Source organism: Loxodonta africana, unplaced genomic scaffold (genome assembly GCF_030014295.1).
Source record: "Loxodonta africana isolate mLoxAfr1 unplaced genomic scaffold, mLoxAfr1.hap2 scaffold_86, whole genome shotgun sequence".
NCBI lineage: Eukaryota > Metazoa > Chordata > Mammalia > Proboscidea > Elephantidae > Loxodonta > Loxodonta africana.
Window position 1 is genome coordinate 133903 of NW_026975603.1, and position 12794 is coordinate 146696.

At 42.8% G+C, this 12794-nt stretch overlaps 1 long non-coding RNA gene across 1 annotated transcript; it reads left to right on the forward strand.

The window, feature by feature from the left end:
- The first annotated feature begins 1232 nt into the window (after positions 1-1232).
- On the forward strand, positions 1233-12028 carry LOC135230203 (uncharacterized). Its single transcript, XR_010320838.1, has 3 exons — positions 1233-1952; positions 2205-2305; positions 9060-12028. It is a non-coding gene; the product is annotated as an uncharacterized LOC135230203 (long non-coding RNA).
- Positions 12029-12794: the final 766 nt, after the last annotated feature.

Genomic DNA, 12794 nt, shown 5'->3' on the forward strand with positions numbered 1-12794 from the left:
CTGTTCCATGTTTGCTCCTAGTCCTTATCTCTCCGTGTGATTGGATTTTATCAACCTGCTTTGCCCCCATCTCTTGAGGTGAGCATATGTCTTCTCCTCTTTCACCTATGCATGTGGTGAATGAAATTACTAAATCTTTAATGTCCACTCAAATTTGTATGCCTACAATAAACCGCCTTGATCATGGCATGTTACGTGGTTTACCCTTTGCTGGATTTCCTTTGCTGGCATCTTATGTAGGGTTTTGCATCTCAGTTACTGAGTGTGCTTGTCCTCTAACTCTTCTTCTACCTTCCTTCTCTAATTTGTTATCATTTTTAAACTAGCCATAAGGATCAAGTTAGGGGAGTATCTCATGGTTTTCTAATCTCTGTTGACTATGTACAAGATTAAAATGACTGTTTCTTGCATGTTTGCTGGAACCTGACTGGAAACGATCTAGGTCTGCCATTTTCTTTGTAGGGAGATCTTGAACTACTGACCCATTTTATTTAGTGGTTAAAGGCATCTTCTGGTGCTAATTTACTTGTAAAAAATTCTGATGCATGTTCTAGATTGCTCGAATCTCATCTTTAAATATTGATTATCAGGGCTTGTAGCCTCATGCAAGCCAATTAATCAATCCCAGATTTCCCCAAAGTCAGGCTCTGCAACTCTTCCCGGTACCAAATTCCCTCATCTAAGACGTATTTGCAAAGAAAGAGACAACAGTATGCTATCTACGTAGTTGTGTATCCGCAGCCTTCTTGAGTCCATAACGTGAGGTTACAGTCTTCTAATACTTTTTTTGTAATTGTTCTCTTTCTTATTTTTTTTTCCTTTTTTCAGTGCCAATACCCCCCCTCCCCAGCCTAGTAGTTTTAAAGTTGTGCGTTTGAGGTTCAAGTCTGTAATCCAGCTGGGATTCTGTGTGTGTGCATGTGTGCATCAAAAGAACACGCTTCTAGAAGCAGAAAGCAGGCAGTGCGACTGTTGGGTGGTTGGCGGGGCGGGGGGAGGGGAGCTGCTGCCCAGAGAGGGCGCCTGAGGGAGGCAGGAGATGCCGGGCTGCCCGCCGCAAGCCCGCGGGCTCTAAGGAGGTGGAACCTGCGTGTGCCATGAGCCTTTTGAGACAGGCCCAAGCCCGCCCAGCCGGGTGCTCACCTCGCACCCGCCAGGCTTGCGGGTTCCCCCAGGTCTAGGGGAAGCCTAAGGCCAAGGAGGGCAAGACCTAGGGTCTGGACCTGGGAACTGGTTCTGCCACGTGTGATCGCAGCACTTATGCTGGGAAGGAGGGCAGGAAGCATATCGCAACGTGCGTCCGGACGATGACCCAGAAGGGCAGGAGTTGTGGTCACCCACGGACTCTGCGTCTGCATATGGAGGCCCCCAGGGTGCAATTCCAGGAGCAGAAGGCAAATCCACAGAGGCCACAGTGCACCTCGCCGATGCTCCCCAGGGGCATTGCCCCAAATTTGGGGAACAGTCCCTCCTCTGGGCTAGGGACTTTGTTTCCTCCATTGTCATCACTGACTGTGAGCAGACTCTTGTCTAGGCAGACTAATGAGGAGTTATCAAAATGAGCTTCAAAGTCCGGATTTGAGTTAAGGATCATAAATTAACACAGAGAAATACGACTTTAGCAATAAGTGCCTGCTTGAAGCCCAAGTTGCCTGAAAACGCGGAATTTCAGTCTTTCAGCTCCTCTGCTAATCTAGGGACTAAGAACAGGATCTCACTGGAGCTCAAAGATGTGGGGCACTGGAAATACTCCTGGGTCTGTCTGCTCATGGCTGATTGCCTGATTCCCAGTTTTATTATACAGCTTAAATACAGACCAGAAGAGGAGTTTGGGGCTTGACACCTGACATCTTAACACCAGTTCCTGTTTCTTGAGGAAGGAAGAGGTAAAATAAATCAGCGTTTACTGTGTCCTTCTCCATCCCCGGAAGTCCTGATGAAGACCCTCTCAGGTAAGGATTGACAGGGAGTGGCTTGGTTTACTATTCGACTTTGTCCTTCAGTCACTTTGTTTATGTCCTGCATGTAAACTATTGTGCATTGAGAAGCATTCTAATTCTTGTGCAGAAGGACTAGACCTCCTGCAGAATGACTATATTGTGCCTCCCTCGGGCACCCCTGTCTGCGCAGCACCCCCCAACGCCAACTGCCCAACCGCCTCTCTCCTGGCATTCTGCTTCTAGAAGCATGTTCTTTTGATGCAGAGATGCAGCACACACAGAATCCCAGCTGGATTACAGACTTGAACCTGAAGACCTTATGCAGAATGACAATTTATGAACCACTAAGCTCAGTACTAAAGCAGGTACTTACCCCTCAGAGAAGGCCCTGGGGGAGGTTGACACCTGCATTCCCCAGTGCTCCTGCTGCTCTAGAAGTGCCTGAAATGCCTCTCTGGGAAAGGCTTTCAGAGTAGTAGGCTCATGGCCCACGTGGGAATTCAGGCCTATTTTTCTGTTAGAACATCTCATTTCGCTCTGAAAATATTATTATCCAGTTTATTCACCAGGCATGAGTACAGACATCTCATATTTTCAAAATTAACCCCATTCTCTAATACTAATTTGCCACCAAGAGTATATTCCAAAGTTTTTCCAATAGGCTAGAAAGTCTATCCAAAGAGGGGAGTCCTGCACCATGTTGTGCAGTGACAACAGGGTTGGCATAATATGTTTACCGAGATACCTACCACTTTTTTTTATTTTTTATTGTGCTTTATTTGAAACTTTACAGAGCAAATTACTTTCTTGTTCAACCATTTATACACAATTGTTTTGTGACATTGGTTGCAATATTCATGATGTGTCAATATTGTCCTCTCCTATGCTCCAGTTCCCCGTTTCCATCCGCCATGATTCCTGTTCCGTCCTGCCCTCTTTTCAGTGCTTTTGGGCTGGTTTTGTACTTTTGGTCTCATACACATGATTGAACTAAGAAACACTTTCTTCACGTGTGTTGTTGTTTGTTTTATAGACCTGTCTAATCTTTGGTGGAGGGCGAACTTCCGAAGATACTTTCCACTTTGTTGCTTTCCATAATTCCTGAAATTCCAAGCCTGCCACCTGAAGAACTTCCTTTAGTGTTTCATTTAGAGCAAGTCTGGTGGCGATGAACTCTCTTAAGCGTCTTTCACCTGAGAATGTCAATATTTTTCCTTTACTCATGAAGGAAATAACAGCCTATAGAACACTGGGTTAATGTTTCTTTTCTTTCAGTGTTGAAAAAATGTTGTTTTCACAGCCTTTTGGCCTCCATGGCTTCTGATGATGAACACAGAGTCATTCCAATTGTTTCTCCTGTGTGAGATGAGTTGTTTTCTCTCTAGCTTCTTTGAAGATATTTTCTTGGTCCTTGTTATTCCACAATTGACAATGAGGCATTTGGGCATAAAATTATGTGAGTTTAACTTGTTGGAGTTTGCATAGCTTCTTGAATCTGTAAGTTTATGTCTTTCAAGAAATTGGGAAAGTGTTGAGCCAGTATTTCTTCAGATACTTTTTTCTACACCACATATTTTCTCTACACCTTACGGAATTCCAATAAATAAATGTTAGATATTTTTGAGGCTCTGTTCATTTTTTTTCAATATTTGTTCTCTGTTTTCAGATTGGATATTTTCAATTGAACTGTTTTCATCTCATTGATCCTTTTGTCTGTCAACAGCATTCCGCTGTAGAGCTGATCAAGTGAATTTTTTATCTCCATTTTTCTGTTTTTCCTGTCTAAAATTTTCATTTGTGAATGGTTTCTGTGTATTTTTCTATTTTTCTAAGTTGTGCCTGTTACTTCTTTGAGCATGGTTAAAGTAGCTTTTTAAAGTTTTTGTCTGTGTTTCCAAGACTGTGTCTTACTTCAATCTTACAGAAAATGTCGATGTTGTTTGTTTTAGGAATCACTTGACCCAGTTATGTTCAGGCTGCAGGTTCTTTCCCAACTTCTGTGTGCTGTGGCTCAGATGTCAGTTCAGATTTTGAAGACTTTGCAGTGATATTTGGATGTAATCTATGGGAGTGTCACTCAGTCTGGGACCTTGTTGGTGTTCTAACCCATAATGCAGTTCTCAAAGGATTGATCTACTTTTTAGGGTCAGAGCAAAGCATATGCAACTGTGGGAGTGGGGAGGGGTATGAAAAACAACTTTATGGTATCCCTCTCTTGAGCCACCTGGTCTCTGTCTCTCTGAGGCTCTCTGATGTCTGAGCAGCTACCTTCCTGGTCCACTGGCAAGAATGTTGGGGCTTTAATCTCTTCATTCTGCTGCGCAATTAAGTGACTGGGTCTGCGTATGAGGCCAAATAATGGTAAGATGGAGAAAATGTAACAGAGATTCCTGTACATTATTTTGTCCTTATATACTTAGGTCAGAGAGAAGGCACACTGTTTCTGGTGATACTTCGAAACAGGTATGGAGAAAAAGGCATTAACAGGTCGATAGCTGCATACTAGGTGTTACAGATTAAATTCTGTCTTCCCAAAATGTATATATCAGCTTGACTAGGCCATGCTTCTCAGTATTGTGCGATTATCCACCATTTTGTCAGCTGATGTGATTTTCCAATGTATTGTAAATCATACCTCTATGATGTTAATGATCGAGGATTTGAAGCAGTTATGTTAAGGAGGCAGGGCTCAGTCTACAAGATTAAGTTGTGTTTTAAGTCAATCTCTTTTGAGATATAAAAGAGAAAAGAGCAGAGAGACAGGGGGACCTCAGTACCACCAAGAAAGAAGTGTCAGGAGCAGTGCATCCTTTGGACCTAGGATCCCTGTGCTCAGAACCTTCTTGTCCAGGGGAAGATTGGTGACAAAGACCTTCTCGTAGGAGTGACAGAGAGAAAAAGCCTTCCCCTGGAGTTGGCACCCTGAATTTGGACTTATAGCCTCCCAGACTGTGAGGGAATAATTTTCTTTGTTAAAGTCATCCGTTTGTGGTATTTCTGTTACAGGAGCACTAGATATCTAAGACGCTAGGTACCAGGAGATGTACATTTCCCAGCTCTTTCACTCCCAGGGACACTATGACTAAGTAGCCAATGCCATAAATCCATGCGAGCAGACTGTTCTGATTACTGCTTTGACTCTACTGTCTGTTACGGTAACCACACCCACCTTGTCTTTGTTGATTGAGTGCCACCACTTGGCTGCTACCACCATGGGGTCCAGTCAACTGCATTGTAGTCAGGTGTCTTCATTCAGTTAGGGCAGTTCTCACTGTGGACTCTTACTTACATAAAATAGCAACCACAGAAGTCTTCAATAATGCTGGGGCTTGCTTCCCAAATTTGTACCTCACTGCTATGGTAAAAAGAGAGCCCTCTGGGCACTCCGTGTGTGGGTCTGTGGGTCCAGCCTAATAAATCCATTCTAACATTCCAATTTCCCTCAGCCTTTGGATACCTTCTCCTACAGTATACAATGGCAGATCTGCCATTTCCACTTGATTTATTTTAGGCCACCACTTAATCCATGCTTCAGTAAACCAGCCAAATAAACTATGAGATCCTTTTCTAACCTCTGAAGCTGAAACACTGAATGAAGAATCTATGCTTCCTGGGTCTATATCAATAAACTCAGACTAATCCACCTTTATGTTGCTTGCACCGTTATCCCACACCCATAATAGCCATTCCCACACGTATTCACCAGGTTTCTGTATGTATATATTAGAAAAATCAAGCAGTTCTTTTGGAGTTTAGCATAGCTTTTCCTGGGTCACACTTCATAGCTCACCTTTTGGGGCTTGTTGGGACTGAAGTCTAGGTATAGGTCTAGAAGCAAAAATGGACAGTGGCAGTGGGATGTTCAGCCGTGTCTTATAAGGCATCTGCCTAAGGTGATACCCCAGGCAATGCCCCAGACACCACCCCAGGAGACAACTCAAACAAGACACTTCAGGCACAGCTGGGGTAATCTCATCAGATGGAGGTGGAAGGGATAATTGTTTTACTGGGAAGGGTGGCTTAGCCGGCAAAGTTAGAGAATCTCTTCAGATGGGAGTAAGAGGTCTGGTTCTGTTAGGAAGAGCGATTCAACAGAAATTGGAGGCTCATTGTCCCCCGCTTCCTGACTGTCTGCCCATATGTCCTCATCCCAAGTTTCAGGATCCCATTTCTTCCCAATCAGTGCCCTTACTTTAACTTCAGAAAGCATTTGAGGTTGGATATTCAACTGGCGCTTTAATTCAGTCACTCTTATGATAAGAATCTGAGTTTATTTTTGGCAGCATTAGCCTTGTTACTATAAGAAATATGGTTTTCTTTCTGGGCACAAGTGGCAGCTTTCAGATCTTGTATGTGGTGCTTGAGCTTTGAGTCCATTTCTTTCATTCACCAGTGTGGCTAGCAAAAGCAGGACCAACCAAGCAGCTTCCTTATTATTCTTATTCTGACAAAATTATAGAAAAGTATCAAATATGTAATCAGGCAGAGCCTTGTCTCTCACAAATATTTGATCCAGTTGTAGTAGTATTTTGCGTATTTCTATTGTCACCTCCCACCATGGATTAGCAATAGCCTATTTACTACTGGAGACAGTCATCAGTGCCTTTAAGATTAGCCAGACTTGAGAATCAATTCAGAAAACTCGTCCTTAAGATTTGGTTCCTCTGGAGCCAGTGTAGGTACCAAATGTCTTAGCCTGGGATCTCTAGAGATGCAAAACTGGTGAACAGAATATATATATACACACATATATATGAAAAAAAAAAAGAGTGTGTGTATATATATGTGTGTGTATATATATATATAAAAAAATTTTTTTTTTTTTATATGGAAACCCTAATCGCATAATGGTTAATAGCTATAGCTGCTAACCAAAAGGTTAGCATTTCGAATCCACCAGGCGCTCCTTGGGAACTCTGTGGGGCAGTTCTACTCTGTCCTGTAGGGTCACTATGAGTTGGAACCGACTTGACGGCAATGGGTACACACACACACACACACACACACACACACACACACACACCCCCATATATGCTTACATATGTTAGTTGTGGCTGTTAGAGGCCATCGATCCTGTGTAAAACAGAATGAAACACCGCCTGATCCTGAACCATCCTCACAATCATTGCTATGTTTGAGCCCATTCTTGCAGCCAGTGTGTCAGTTCATGTTGTTGAGCGCCTTCCTCTTTTTTTCTGACCCTCAGCTTTTCCAAGCATGATGAGCCTTTCCTGGGACAGGTCCCTCCTGAAAATATGTCCAAGGCACGTGAGACGAAGTCTCTCCATCCTTGCTTCTAAGGTGCATTCTTGGTGTACTTCTTCCCAGATGGATTTGTTTATTCTTCTGGCAGTCCATGGTATATTCAGTATTCTTTGCCAACACCATATTTTAAATGAATCAGTTCTTCGGTTTTCCGTATTCATTGTCTAACTTGCTCAAGCATGTGAGGTAATAGAAAATATCATGGCTTTGCTCAGGCACACCTTAGTCCTCAAAGTGACATCTTTCCTTCACAACACTTTAAGGAGGTCTTTTGCAACAGATTTGCCCAATGCAATACATTGTTTGAATTCTTGACTGCTGCTTCTGTGGGCATTGATTATGGATTCAAGTTAAATGAATTGCTCGATGACTTCAGTATTTTCTCTATTTATCATGGTGTTGCTTACTGGTCCAGTTGTGAGAATTTTTGTTTTCTTTATGTTGAGGTGTAATCCATACTGAAGGGTGTAGTGGTTGCTCTTCATCAGTAACTGCTTCAAGTCCTCTTTACTTTCAGCAAGGAAGGTCGTATCAGCTGCATATCATAGGTTGTTAGTGAATCTTTCTCCAAAACTGATGCCATGTTCTTCTTCTTACAGACCAGCTTCTCAGATTATTTGCTCAGCATACAGATTGAGTAAGTATGGTGAAAGGATACCACCATGACACATAACTTTCTGATTTTAAACCACACGGTATCCCGTTGCCCTACTCAAATGACTGCCTCTTGGTCTACGTAGATATTCCGCATGACTACAGTTAAGTGTTCTGGAATTCCCATTCTTTGGTAAGCTATCCATAATTTGTCATGAGCCACACAGTTGAGTGTGCTTGTATAGTAAACAAAAATAGGTAAACATCTTAGTTATAGTCTCTACTTTCAGCCAAGATCCATCAGACATCAGAAATGATATCCCACGTTCCATGTCTTCCTCTGAATCCAGCTTGAATTTTTGGTAGATCCCTGTCTGTGTACTGCTGCAACTGTTTTTAAATTAAATTCAGCAAAATTTTTCTTGCATGTAATGTTAATGACATTGCTCGATAATTTCCGCATTGCGTTGGACCACCTCTCTTTGGAATGGGCACACATATAGATCTCTTTCAGTCATTTGGTCAGGTAGCTGTCTTCCAAATATATTGGAATAGACAAGTGAGCACCTCCAGCACTGCGTCACTGTGTTGAAACATCTCATTTGGTATGCCATCAATTCCTGGAGCCATGTTTTGTGCCAATGCCTTCAGTGCAGCTTGGAGTTCTTCCTTCAGTACCATCAGCTCTTGATCCTATGCTACCTCCTGATATGGTTGAACGTCGACCAATTGTTTTTGGTGTATTGAGTCTTTGTATTCCTTCCATCTACTTTTGATGTTTCCTCTGTTGTTCGATATTTTGCCCATAGAATTCTTCAGTATTGCACCTAGAGGCTTGAATATTTCCTTCAGTTCTTTTAGCTTGAGAAATGCCAGGTGTTTTCTTCCCTTTTGGTTTTCTAACTCCAGATCTGTTCACATTATTATTATCATGCTTTGTCTTCTCCAGCTTCCCTTTCAGGTATTCTATTGAGCTCTTTTACTTTATTTTTCCTTCCATTCTCTTTAGCTACTGTACATTCAAGAGCAAGATTCAGAGTCTCTTGTGACATCCTCTTTGGTGTTTGCTTTCTTTCCTGTCTTTCTAATGACTTTTTGTTTTTTTCATATATGATGTCCTTGCTATCATCCCACAACTAATCTGGTCTTCGATCATTAGTGTGCAGTGCATCAAATCTATTCTTGAGATGGTCTCTAAATTCAGGTTTGATATACTCAAGGGCATACTTTGACTCATGGACTTGTTTTAATTTTCTTCAGCTTCAACTTGAACGTGAATATGAGCAACTGATCATCTGTTCTGCAGTCAGCCCCTGGCCTGATTCTGACTCATGATATTGACCAAGTGAAGAGTGATTCAGAGAAAAACATGGGTAGAGTGTGACCTAATTTCCATAAAAACAAACAAATGAATGTACTTACATGTGTCCCGGCAAAAAGAAGTGTGTAAAAGGGTACATATGTATCTTTGGACACTGGACACTTCAGGGGAGCAGGTACAATATACTTATGTGGGGATGGCTCTTATTATAACTTCTATATACAAATCTCTATTGTTAAATGTGTTATAAGAATGTAAAAGCTTTTAAAGTTTAATAACATCATACGTGTATGTGTGTGTATTTGAAACTTTTTTTCTTTTGACTATTTTATATATGTGTTTTTTAGTTATCTAGTTTTTTTTTTTAGTGTGGCTATAGCAGAGATACCACAAGTGGATGGCTTTAACAAACAGAAACTTATTCTCTCACAGTTTAAGAAGCAACAAGTTTGAAGTCAGGGCACCAGGTCTAGGAGAAAGCTTTCTCTCTTTGTGGCTCTGGGGGAAGGTCCTTGTCATCTATCTTCCCCTGGCCTAGGAAATTCTCAGCGCGTGGACACTGGGTCAAAAAGACGTGCTCCACTCCAGGCACTTCTTCCTTGGTAGTATGAGGTCCCTCTCATTTCTGCTCACTCTTCTCTTTGTATCTCAAAAGAGACTGACTCAAGACTCACCCTAATCCTGTAGATTGTGTCCTCCCTCATTAACCTAACTGCCTCTAATCCCACCTTATTAACATCACAGAGGTTACAATTTACAACACATAAGTAATCACATCAGATCACAAAATGCAGGACAACCACACAATACTGGGAATCATGGTCTGGCCAGGTTGGCACACATTTTGGGGGACACTATTCAATCCATAACAATAGAGAAAACACTGTCTTCAATGCCAGATTCAGAGACTTTTATCAATCTATGAAGGGCAAACACAGATATTGAACAAAATTCAGACCAGCGAATTATTGCTTGCTCTTGTAACTAATGACTTCTTCTGGTCTCTGTACCTGGAAATGGCCAAAAAGAATTCTGTGAGGATTAATTCGGTTATTGCTAAAACATCTACTGCATTTACATGTCTACAGATAAGGAAGAATGCTGGACACCATGTGTGATTCATTAAGTAACACAGGGACTATTAGACTGTTGTTCTCCTTCTCTGATATGCCACTATCACCTTCTCCCCTTGTTGCTCTCCTGAAAAACCCACACTTGTATATTCTAGGCTTTTTTCCAGGATTGAATTTGCAGGAAGTTGAAGATATATCTTTGAAAGATAAAAAAGACTTTGGCCACATTGTCTTTAGACAGTCGAACTTCCCAGCCAGCCTCTGTGCAGGATGGGAATTCACAATCCCTCCTACTCAGTACCTCTGAGCAGGACGGGATTTCTGTTTCATTATCAGGAGACTGTGGAATTCACCCCTCTTCAGAAAACTTACTTTCCTTTGCCTCAAACTGTCCCTCTCAGGATCTGTCACGATCACTCTGAGAAATTCACATGGGCAGCCTGTATGGAAGTGCCCATCCTAGAGTCCCTGCCCTTCCTTCCTTGCTCCGTAGGGCTTCCTCTGACACTTGGGGTCACATCTCCCAGGGAGTACACACCTCTGGCACTTCCAGTGATTCCCAGGCCCTGGGATACTGTGGATGGGACTTGGAACTCAATCTCTTTCTTCCCATCCTCACCTTTGGTTATCTGTGTTCTGTCTTCACCAGATTTAGGAGGCCTTGTCTTCTCTTTGCTCATTTCATTTCAGTCAGGCTTTTCTATTCCAACTCTCTGATCTCAGGACAGATCAGGTTAGACCACAGAAAAGAGAAAGACCAAGCAAACATCACTGATCTGTGCAGAAGCTGCTGGGAAGGGATTCGATTCTCATTGGTTTAGGGTTTTAAGCCCACTGCTCACCGGCAGGCAGGTTCCCTCCAGAGTCTGGCTTCTGTCTGGTACCTTGTACTACAAAGAACTCAGTGACCAGCCCACCTTCACAATCACACCTCCCTTAGAGCTATCTTTGCAGAGGCTCTTTCTCAGACTTCCATGTCCCACTGAAATCCCATTTCTCTTTCCTTACAAACATTGTGCTCATTCTCAGGGCCCTGAGACCTCATCTGCAGGTGAGTCTTGTCCTCTTCTCTCCTTGGCGGGGGGAGCTTTGGAGTGGACCTCATGTCTTTGGACAGCTATCCTGGGGCTTCTTCCACCCTGGTGCTCTAGGGCTGGATCTCTCCATGTACTTGAGGGGTCATGGAAGGGGCACAAGGCTAAAAGAGTGGATCTTCCAGGTGAGGTGGGTTTAAGAAGCCTGAATGAAGTTCTTCCCTGAAGGGTGCGTATTTTGCAGTCCAGACATCCTGCTCCTCTCAGTCTAAGAGTCCTAGCACGTCTTCAGGCGCTTTCTCCTTTGACCTTGAGGCCATGCCTGCACCCTCTGCAGCCAGGTCTCCGACATGTGTAGCAGCACCAGTAGGTGTGGTAGCCTCTTCAGCCCCTGTCTCCTCCTCCAGATGCTCCTGGAGGTGCCTGGCTCTTCTTGCCAGGACTCCAGGATGCTGACCAGGAACTCAGTGTTGGTTAGACTGAGGGCAGACCTGATGGCACTCACTTTCTTCAAAAACTCAGCCTCAAGACCAGGGGCCTTTTGCCCACAGGGGTGTGAGATGTTTTGGTCTGGTCTGCCAGACCATGGCTAACCCCTTGACCTTACACACTTGGGTAGAATACTCATACTTGACCTATGGATCTCTGGAGTAATTTGATGAGTGAGAATTCTGCCTAGTGGAAGCTGATGCAAAAGGCCTCGCTGATACTTGGGGAATCCTCCTGGGCTTGGAACTTGGGCTTTTTGTTCTCATGTTCTACCCTGAGTGACACTTTCCTCTTGGGTTGGGACTTGCAATAATGGAGAGTTAATTTACATGAGCCCTCTGGGCTCTGGTTTCTCAACTGTGACCTAAGTCTCTGGTCTAGGGATCCCTGGAGGCCTCTCCATCACCACCATCCTCCACTTCCACAGTCCCCATGGTTTCTTTCTTCTTCCCCAGGCACAGACCATACTTTAGGGAATTTACTCTGGGCAATAAAGTCTCCTCCAGAAAATTTCAGTGATGGTGCTACCTTATAGCGAAAGTCTATCGTTTTTCCAAAAATTATAATACATTGATTTAAAAATAAAACTCCCAGTTTTCTTTTAGTAGATTCCAATTCATAGCAACCCTATAGGACAGAGTAGAACTCCCCTTAGGGTTTCCAAGGAGCTGCTGGTGGATTCCAACTGCCAAACCTTTTAGTTAGCAGCCGAAGGTTTATCCTGTGATAGTTTATAATATAAACAGAGGATCGCCACATTAAAAAAAAATTTTTTTTTTTTGCGTTTGTTGGATGGAAGTGAATTTGCTCCTGTGGAATATGGAAGTTACCTCATCCTCTGCACCTTCATGATAATACATGGTTTCTCTAAAAACTGTTTTCTATGAAAGTTATTTTTTTTAGTAAATTTAGAGTGTAAACATTGAAACAGGAGAATCGGTCTCCTCTTTGTAACTTGTTTTCATCCTCCTTTTAAGGGAAGGATTTTCACAGAAGGAATTATACTTAAAGAGACAGCGTAATTTGTACTTTTCTGTGTGATTTAAAACTTCTCCTCGTACCCTTAACTAGCCTACAC